Raw genomic sequence first — 10129 nt, 5'->3', positions numbered from 1 at the left:
AAAAACAATGTCTGCAATCAATATTTATTTTTAATTCTATTATTTTGCACTTCAACAATCGGTTTGGTTTTAGTTTTTTTTTTTTAAATGAATGTGTATTATATGAAAAATAATTAAAAGCGATTGTGTCTATTTTTTTTAGAATGTATAATTTTTTATGTTATTCTATGAGCAGAGTTCTGAATGTAAGCACTTATTGTTGTACTTGACTGCAGGAGTCTGTATGGCTGGGGGGGGGGGGTCTGTGTGGGTGTGTCAGTGGGTGGGTGCGCTTTTGGTATATCTGTAATGTTATCTACAATTAAATCGTCGTTACAAAGAACCTACTGTATATGTCTTCTTACCACACACACACACACACACACACACACACACATACACACACACATTTGTTTTACTATCCTTATGGGGACCAAACAACTGATCCCCATTCAAAGTTATAACCCCTAACCCAAATTCTGACCCTGATTGTAACCCTAACCCCCGAAGCCCAAAAAAGCCTTTCCTTGTGGGGTTGAAATGTCATACACTTGTCAGAATGTTCCTTGTGGGGTCTGTTGAAATGACCCACTTGTCAGAATGTTCCTGGTTTTACTATCCTGTAAGTACTGAGGGGAATCCTACAAAGCATAATTTGAGAAGTTAGCGAGGTATCTTTGGTCAACTCTGAGTTCAACTCAGGATAACCGGTCGTACTAAAGTGGCTCACCTTTTAAGCCAGGTAAAATTTCTATGGCAACGAATCCTTCAGAAATGACCTGTTTCGAGGCACGGTAACTCATGGCTAAACTACACTTACCCTGAATGAAATGACTGAGCCTTGTGTTGATGACCAATGAAATCATTGCATTATCGTCCCCTTTAAGACAGCTGATATTTTGTATTGTTATTATTACTCAAATGTTTTTAAAAAAAAAAAAGGTACAATATTAAAATACAGGTCACAGTGGTGGGTGGTGTAAGGCAGGGCTTTACCTAGCATAGACTTATAGATGACCTGGAGCCAGTGGGTCTGGCGACGAATATGTAGCGAGGGCCAGCCGACTAGAGCATACAGGTCACAGTGGTGGGTGGTGTAAGGCAGGGCTTTTACCTAGCATGGACTTATAGATGACCTGGAGCCAGTGGGTCTGGCGACGAATATGTAGCGAGGGCCAGCCGACTAGAGCATACAGGTCACAGTGGTGGGTGGTGTAAGGCAGGGCTTTACCTAGCATAGACTTATAGATGACCTGGAGCCAGTGGGTCTGGCGACGAATATGTAGCGAGGGCCAGCCGACTAGAGCATACAGGTCACAGTGGTGGGTGGTGTAAGGCAGGGCTTTACCTAGCATAGACTTATAGATGACCTGGAGCCAGTGGGTCTGGCGACGAATATGTAGCGAGGGCCAGCCGACTAGAGCATACAGGTCACAGTGGTGGGTGGTGTAAGGCAGGGCTTTACCTAGCATGGACTTATAGATGACCTGGAGCCAGTGGGTCTGGCGACGAATATGTAGCGAGGGCCAGCCGACTAGAGCATACAGGTCACAGTGGTGGGTGGTGTAAGGCAGGGCTTTACCTAGCATAGACTTATAGATGACCTGGAGCCAGTGGGTCTGGCGACGAATATGTAGCGAGGGCCAGCCGACTAGAGCATACAGGTCACAGTGGTGGGTGGTGTAAGGCAGGGCTTTACCTAGCATGGACTTATAGATGACCTGGAGCCAGTGGGTCTGGCGACGAATATGTAGCGAGGGCCAGCCGACTAGAGCATACAGGTCACAGTGGTGGGTGGTGTAAGGCAGGGCTTTACCTAGCATGGACTTATAGATGACCTGGAGCCAGTGGGTCTGGCGACGAATATGTAGCGAGGGCCAGCCGACTAGAGCATACAGGTCACAGTGGTGGGTGGTGTAAGGCAGGGCTTTACCTAGCATGGACTTATAGATGACCTGGAGCCAGTGGGTCTGGCGACGAATATGTAGCGAGGGCCAGCCGACTAGAGCATACAGGTCACAGTGGTGGGTGGTGTAAGGCAGGGCTTTACCTAGCATGGACTTATAGATGACCTGGAGCCAGTGGGTCTGGCGACGAATATGTAGCGAGGGCCAGCCGACTAGAGCATACAGGTCACAGTGGTGGGTGGTGTAAGGCAGGGCTTTACCTAGCATGGACTTATAGATGACCTGGAGCCAGTGGGTCTGGCGACGAATATGTAGCGAGGGCCAGCCGACTAGAGCATACAGGTCACAGTGGTGGGTGGTGTAAGGCAGGGCTTTACCTAGCATGGACTTATAGATGACCTGGAGCCAGTGGGTCTGGCGACGAATATGTAGCGAGGGCCAGCCGACTAGAGCATACAGGTCACAGTGGTGGGTGGTGTAAGGCAGGGCTTTACCTAGCATGGACTTATAGATGACCTGGAGCCAGTGGGTCTGGCGACGAATATGTAGCGAGGGCCAGCCGACTAGAGCATACAGGTCACAGTGGTGGGTGGTGTAAGGCAGGGCTTTACCTAGCATGGACTTATAGATGACCTGGAGCCAGTGGGTCTGGCGACGAATATGTAGCGAGGGCCAGCCGACTAGAGCATACAGGTCACAGTGGTGGGTGGTGTAAGGCAGGGCTTTACCTAGCATGGACTTATAGATGACCTGGAGCCAGTGGGTCTGGCGACGAATATGTAGCGAGGGCCAGCCGACTAGAGCATACAGGTCACAGTGGTGGGTGGTGTAAGGCAGGGCTTTACCTAGCATGGACTTATAGATGACCTGGAGCCAGTGGGTCTGGCGACGAATATGTAGCGAGGGCCAGCCGACTAGAGCATACAGGTCACAGTGGTGGGTGGTGTAAGGCAGGGCTTTACCTAGCATGGACTTATAGATGACCTGGAGCCAGTGGGTCTGGCGACGAATATGTAGCGAGGGCCAGCCGACTAGAGCATACAGGTCACAGTGGTGGGTGGTGTAAGGCAGGGCTTTACCTAGCATGGACTTATAGATGACCTGGAGCCAGTGGGTCTGGCGACGAATATGTAGCGAGGGCCAGCCGACTAGAGCATACAGGTCACAGTGGTGGGTGGTGTAAGGCAGGGCTTTACCTAGCATGGACTTATAGATGACCTGGAGCCAGTGGGTCTGGCGACGAATATGTAGCGAGGGCCAGCCGACTAGAGCATACAGGTCACAGTGGTGGGTGGTGTAAGGCAGGGCTTTACCTAGCATGGACTTATAGATGACCTGGAGCCAGTGGGTCTGGCGACGAATATGTAGCGAGGGCCAGCCGACTAGAGCATACAGGTCACAGTGGTGGGTGGTGTAAGGCAGGGCTTTACCTAGCATGGACTTATAGATGACCTGGAGCCAGTGGGTCTGGCGACGAATATGTAGCGAGGGCCAGCCGACTAGAGCATACAGGTCACAGTGGTGGGTGGTGTAAGGCAGGGCTTTACCTAGCATGGACTTATAGATGACCTGGAGCCAGTGGGTCTGGCGACGAATATGTAGCGAGGGCCAGCCGACTAGAGCATACAGGTCACAGTGGTGGGTGGTGTAAGGCAGGGCTTTACCTAGCATAGACTTATAGATGACCTGGAGCCAGTGGGTCTGGCGACGAATATGTAGCGAGGGCCAGCCGACTAGAGCATACAGGTCACAGTGGTGGGTGGTGTAAGGCAGGGCTTTACCTAGCATAGACTTATAGATGACCTGGAGCCAGTGGGTCTGGCGACGAATATGTAGCGAGGGCCAGCCGACTAGAGCATACAGGTCACAGTGGTGGGTGGTGTAAGGCAGGGCTTTACCTAGCATGGACTTATAGATGACCTGGAGCCAGTGGGTCTGGCGACGAATATGTAGCGAGGGCCAGCCGACTAGAGCATACAGGTCACAGTGGTGGGTGGTGTAAGGCAGGGCTTTACCTAGCATAGACTTATAGATGACCTGGAGCCAGTGGGTCTGGCGACGAATATGTAGCGAGGGCCAGCCGACTAGAGCATACAGGTCACAGTGGTGGGTGGTGTAAGGCAGGGCTTTACCTAGCATAGACTTATAGATGACCTGGAGCCAGTGGGTCTGGCGACGAATATGTAGCGAGGGCCAGCCGACTAGAGCATACAGGTCACAGTGGTGGGTGGTGTAAGGCAGGGCTTTACCTAGCATAGACTTATAGATGACCTGGAGCCAGTGGGTCTGGCGACGAATATGTAGCGAGGGCCAGCCGACTAGAGCATACAGGTCACAGTGGTGGGTGGTGTAAGGCAGGGCTTTACCTAGCATAGACTTATAGATGACCTGGAGCCAGTGGGTCTGGCGACGAATATGTAGCGAGGGCCAGCCGACTAGAGCATACAGGTCACAGTGGTGGGTGGTGTAAGGCAGGGCTTTACCTAGCATAGACTTATAGATGACCTGGAGCCAGTGGGTCTGGCGACGAATATGTAGCGAGGGCCAGCCGACTAGAGCATACAGGTCACAGTGGTGGGTGGTGTAAGGCAGGGCTTTACCTAGCATAGACTTATAGATGACCTGGAGCCAGTGGGTCTGGCGACGAATATGTAGCGAGGGCCAGCCGACTAGAGCATACAGGTCACAGTGGTGGGTGGTGTAAGGCAGGGCTTTACCTAGCATGGACTTATAGATGACCTGGAGCCAGTGGGTCTGGCGACGAATATGTAGCGAGGGCCAGCCGACTAGAGCATACAGGTCACAGTGGTGGGTGGTGTAAGGCAGGGCTTTACCTAGCATAGACTTATAGATGACCTGGAGCCAGTGGGTCTGGCGACGAATATGTAGCGAGGGCCAGCCGACTAGAGCATACAGGTCACAGTGGTGGGTGGTGTAAGGCAGGGCTTTACCTAGCATAGACTTATAGATGACCTGGAGCCAGTGGGTCTGGCGACGAATATGTAGCGAGGGCCAGCCGACTAGAGCATACAGGTCACAGTGGTGGGTGGTGTAAGGCAGGGCTTTACCTAGCATAGACTTATAGATGACCTGGAGCCAGTGGGTCTGGCGACGAATATGTAGCGAGGGCCAGCCGACTAGAGCATACAGGTCACAGTGGTGGGTGGTGTAAGGCAGGGCTTTACCTAGCATAGACTTATAGATGACCTGGAGCCAGTGGGTCTGGCGACGAATATGTAGCGAGGGCCAGCCGACTAGAGCATACAGGTCACAGTGGTGGGTGGTGTAAGGCAGGGCTTTACCTAGCATAGACTTATAGATGACCTGGAGCCAGTGGGTCTGGTGACGAATATGTAGCGAGGGCCAGCCGACTAGAGCATACAGGTCACAGTGGTGGGTGGTGTAAGGCAGGGCTTTACCTAGCATAGACTTATAGATGACCTGGAGCCAGTGGGTCTGGCGACGAATATGTAGCGAGGGCCAGCCGACTAGAGCATACAGGTCACAGTGGTGGGTGGTGTAAGGCAGGGCTTTACCTAGCATAGACTTATAGATGACCTGGAGCCAGTGGGTCTGGCGACGAATATGTAGCGAGGGCCAGCCGACTAGAGCATACAGGTCACAGTGGTGGGTGGTGTAAGGCAGGGCTTTACCTAGCATAGACTTATAGATGACCTGGAGCCAGTGGGTCTGGCGACGAATATGTAGCGAGGGCCAGCCGACTAGAGCATACAGGTCACAGTGGTGGGTGGTGTAAGGCAGGGCTTTACCTAGCATAGACTTATAGATGACCTGGAGCCAGTGGGTCTGGCGACGAATATGTAGCGAGGGCCAGCCGACTAGAGCATACAGGTCACAGTGGTGGGTGGTGTAAGGCAGGGCTTTACCTAGCATAGACTTATAGATGACCTGGAGCCAGTGGGTCTGGCGACGAATATGTAGCGAGGGCCAGCCGACTAGAGCATACAGGTCACAGTGGTGGGTGGTGTAAGGCAGGGCTTTACCTAGCATAGACTTATAGATGACCTGGAGCCAGTGGGTCTGGCGACGAATATGTAGCGAGGGCCAGCCGACTAGAGCATACAGGTCACAGTGGTGGGTGGTGTAAGGCAGGGCTTTACCTAGCATAGACTTATAGATGACCTGGAGCCAGTGGGTCTGGCGACGAATATGTAGCGAGGGCCAGCCGACTAGAGCATACAGGTCACAGTGGTGGGTGGTGTAAGGCAGGGCTTTACCTAGCATAGACTTATAGATGACCTGGAGCCAGTGGGTCTGGCGACGAATATGTAGCGAGGGCCAGCCGACTAGAGCATACAGGTCACAGTGGTGGGTGGTGTAAGGCAGGGCTTTACCTAGCATAGACTTATAGATGACCTGGAGCCAGTGGGTCTGGCGACGAATATGTAGCGAGGGCCAGCCGACTAGAGCATACAGGTCACAGTGGTGGGTGGTGTAAGGCAGGGCTTTACCTAGCATGGACTTATAGATGACCTGGAGCCAGTGGGTCTGGCGACGAATATGTAGCGAGGGCCAGCCGACTAGAGCATACAGGTCACAGTGGTGGGTGGTGTAAGGCAGGGCTTTACCTAGCATAGACTTATAGATGACCTGGAGCCAGTGGGTCTGGCGACGAATATGTAGCGAGGGCCAGCCGACTAGAGCATACAGGTCACAGTGGTGGGTGGTGTAAGGCAGGGCTTTACCTAGCATGGACTTATAGATGACCTGGAGCCAGTGGGTCTGGCGACGAATATGTAGCGAGGGCCAGCCGACTAGAGCATACAGGTCACAGTGGTGGGTGGTGTAAGGCAGGGCTTTACCTAGCATAGACTTATAGATGACCTGGAGCCAGTGGGTCTGGCGACGAATATGTAGCGAGGGCCAGCCGACTAGAGCATACAGGTCACAGTGGTGGGTGGTGTAAGGCAGGGCTTTACCTAGCATAGACTTATAGATGACCTGGAGCCAGTGGGTCTGGCGACGAATATGTAGCGAGGGCCAGCCGACTAGAGCATACAGGTCACAGTGGTGGGTGGTGTAAGGCAGGGCTTTACCTAGCATAGACTTATAGATGACCTGGAGCCAGTGGGTCTGGCGACGAATATGTAGCGAGGGCCAGCCGACTAGAGCATACAGGTCACAGTGGTGGGTGGTGTAAGGCAGGGCTTTACCTAGCATAGACTTATAGATGACCTGGAGCCAGTGGGTCTGGCGACGAATATGTAGCGAGGGCCAGCCGACTAGGGCATACAGGTCACAGTGGTGGGTGGTGTAAGGCAGGGCTTTACCTAGCATGGACTTATAGATGACCTGGAGCCAGTGGGTCTGGCGACGAATATGTAGCGAGGGCCAGCCGACTAGAGCATACAGGTCACAGTGGTGGGTGGTGTAAGGCAGGGCTTTACCTAGCATAGACTTATAGATGACCTGGAGCCAGTGGGTCTGGCGACGAATATGTAGCGAGGGCCAGCCGACTAGAGCATACAGGTCACAGTGGTGGGTGGTGTAAGGCAGGGCTTTACCTAGCATAGACTTATAGATGACCTGGAGCCAGTGGGTCTGGCGACGAATATGTAGCGAGGGCCAGCCGACTAGAGCATACAGGTCAAAGTGGTGGGTGGTGTAAGGCAGGGCTTTACCTAGCATGGACTTATAGATGACCTGGAGCCAGTGGGTCTGGCGACGAATATGTAGCGAGGGCCAGCCGACTAGAGCATACAGGTCACAGTGGTGGGTGGTGTAAGGCAGGGCTTTACCTAGCATAGACTTATAGATGACCTGGAGCCAGTGGGTCTGGCGACGAATATGTAGCGAGGGCCAGCCGACTAGAGCATACAGGTCACAGTGGTGGGTGGTGTAAGGCAGGGCTTTACCTAGCATAGACTTATAGATGACCTGGAGCCAGTGGGTCTGGCGACGAATATGTAGCGAGGGCCAGCCGACTAGAGCATACAGGTCACAGTGGTGGGTGGTGTAAGGCAGGGCTTTACCTAGCATAGACTTATAGATGACCTGGAGCCAGTGGGTCTGGCGACGAATATGTAGCGAGGGCCAGCCGACTAGAGCATACAGGTCACAGTGGTGGGTGGTGTAAGGTGCTTTGGTAACAAAACGGATGGCACTGTGACAGACTACATCCAATATTCTGAGTAGAGTGTTGGAAGCTATTTTGTAGATGACATCGCCGAAGTCAAGGATCGATGGGATAGTCAGTTTTACTAGGGTAAGTTTGGCGGCGTGAGTGAAGGAGGCTCTGTTGCGAAATAGAAAGCCGATTCGAGATTGGATTTTGGAATGGAGATGTTTGATATGAGTCTGGAAGGAGAGTTTACAGTCTAGCCAGACACCTAGGTATTTGTACTTGTCCACGTATTCTAGGTCAGAACCGTCCAGAGTAGTGATGCTAGTCGGGCGGGCGGGTGCGGGCAGCGAACGGTTGAAGAGCATGCATTTGGTTTTACTAGCATTTAAGAGTAGTTGGAGGCCACAGAAGGAGAGTTGTATGGCATTGAAGCTCGTTTGGAAGTTACTCCGCCTGTCTGCCTGCCTCCCTTTCTGTATTGACTTGAGCTAGTGAAGTGCAACATTGTATCAAATCAATCACCCGGCAACGGCCCAATATGAATGTCCAGCAGAAGTTGTCGCTAACAACCTTGAAACATTGTATCAACTAGCCTATTCTGGGCCCTCAGAGTTTCCTGCCTCTATAAGCCCTCAGAGTTTCCTGCCTCTATAAGCCCTCAGAGTTTCCTGCCTCTATAAGCCCTCAGAGTTTCCTGCCTCTATAAGCCCTCAGAGTTTCCTGCCTCTAGAGGCCCTCAGAATGAAATTCTACACATTTTACCATGGGGCAGAGAAAAGATATTCTAACTAATTTCCTGAAATTATACACATTTCACCATGGGGCAGAGAGAAGGTCTCTCACAGTTGAAGTGTACCTATGATAGAAATTACAGACCTCTACATGCTTTGTAAGTAGGAAAACCTGCAAAATCGTCAGTGTATCAAATACTTGTTATCCCCACTGTAATTGTTCAATTTGAGAGCAGCTTCTGTCCGTCGGGTCTACTTTGGATTCTGTTGACCAATGTCCTTCTCTTCCCCCTCCATCTAGCCCTCCCTCTCTCCTCTCTCAATCCTCGCTCCCCTCCTCCCTCCCTCCATCTAGCCCTCCCTCTCTCCTCTCTCAATCCTCGCTCCCCTCCTCCCTCCCTCCATCCAGCCCTCCCTCTCTCCTCTCTCAATCCTCGCTCCCCTCTTCCCTCCCTCCATCTAGCCCTCCCTCTCTCCTCTCTCAATCCTCGCTCCCCTCCTCCCTCCCTCCATCTAGCCCTCCCTCTCTCCTCTCTCAATCCTCGCTCCCCTCCTCCCTCCCTCCATCCAGCCCTCCCTCTCTCCTCTCTCAATCCTCGCTCCCCTCCTCCCTCCCTCATCTAGCCCTCCCTCTCTCCTCTCTCAATCCTCGCTCCCCTCCTCCCTCCTTCCATCCAGCCCTCCCTCTCTCCTCTCTCAATCCTCGCTCCCCTCCTCCCTCTCTCCTCTCAATCCTCGCTCCCCTCCTCCCTCCCTCCATCTAGCCCTCCCTCTCTCCTCTCTCCATCCTCGCTCCCCTCCTCCCTCCCTCCATCCAGCCCTCCCTCTTTCCTCTCTCAATCCTCACTCCCCTCCTCCCTCCCTCCATCTAGCCCTCCCTCTCTCCTCTCTCAAACCTCACTCCCCTCCTCGCTCCCCTCCAACCCTCCATCCATCCATCTAGCCCTCCCTCTCTCCTCTCTCCATCCTCGCTCCCCTCCTTGCTCCCCTCCTCACTCACTAACTCCCTCCCTCCCTCTCTCCAACCTGTTTTAGTTTTGTCATTCTGGGGTATTATGTGTAGATTGTGCCATTACAGACTTTAGACCAGAGCCCTAATCCCTACATACAGTAGTGCACTACTTTAGACCAGAGCCCTATTCCCTACGTACAAATAGTGCACTACTTTAGACCAGAGCCCTATTCCCTCCATACAGAAGTACACTACTTCTGATCTTAGCCCATAGTGAATAGGGTATAATTTGGGATAGGGCATATATTCTGTGTTAGCTGTGCTTGTGAGACACAACACTGCACTCTACTAGTCTGTTTTCTATTGTCTTCAGGTTTGGGGGGAGAATTATGAATTTGATGTGAGTAAATGATTGTATGAAAAGAAGTGACTATTTATTAGGATGCATTCATTTTGGTGTGAATATGTTAAGCAT

At 52.3% G+C, this 10129-nt stretch overlaps 1 protein-coding gene across 3 annotated transcripts in view; it reads left to right on the top strand.

The window, feature by feature from the left end:
- Window positions 1-10129, top strand: part of LOC139423638 (NACHT, LRR and PYD domains-containing protein 3-like) — a 132612-nt gene that overhangs the window by 47781 nt on the left and 74702 nt on the right. The window lies entirely within an intron of this gene.

Source organism: Oncorhynchus clarkii, chromosome 13 (genome assembly GCF_045791955.1).
Source record: "Oncorhynchus clarkii lewisi isolate Uvic-CL-2024 chromosome 13, UVic_Ocla_1.0, whole genome shotgun sequence".
Classification (NCBI taxonomy): Eukaryota; Metazoa; Chordata; class Actinopteri; order Salmoniformes; family Salmonidae; genus Oncorhynchus; species Oncorhynchus clarkii.
The sequence above is the reverse complement of the archived record's forward strand: the minus strand, read 5'-3'. Positions and strand labels throughout refer to the sequence as shown.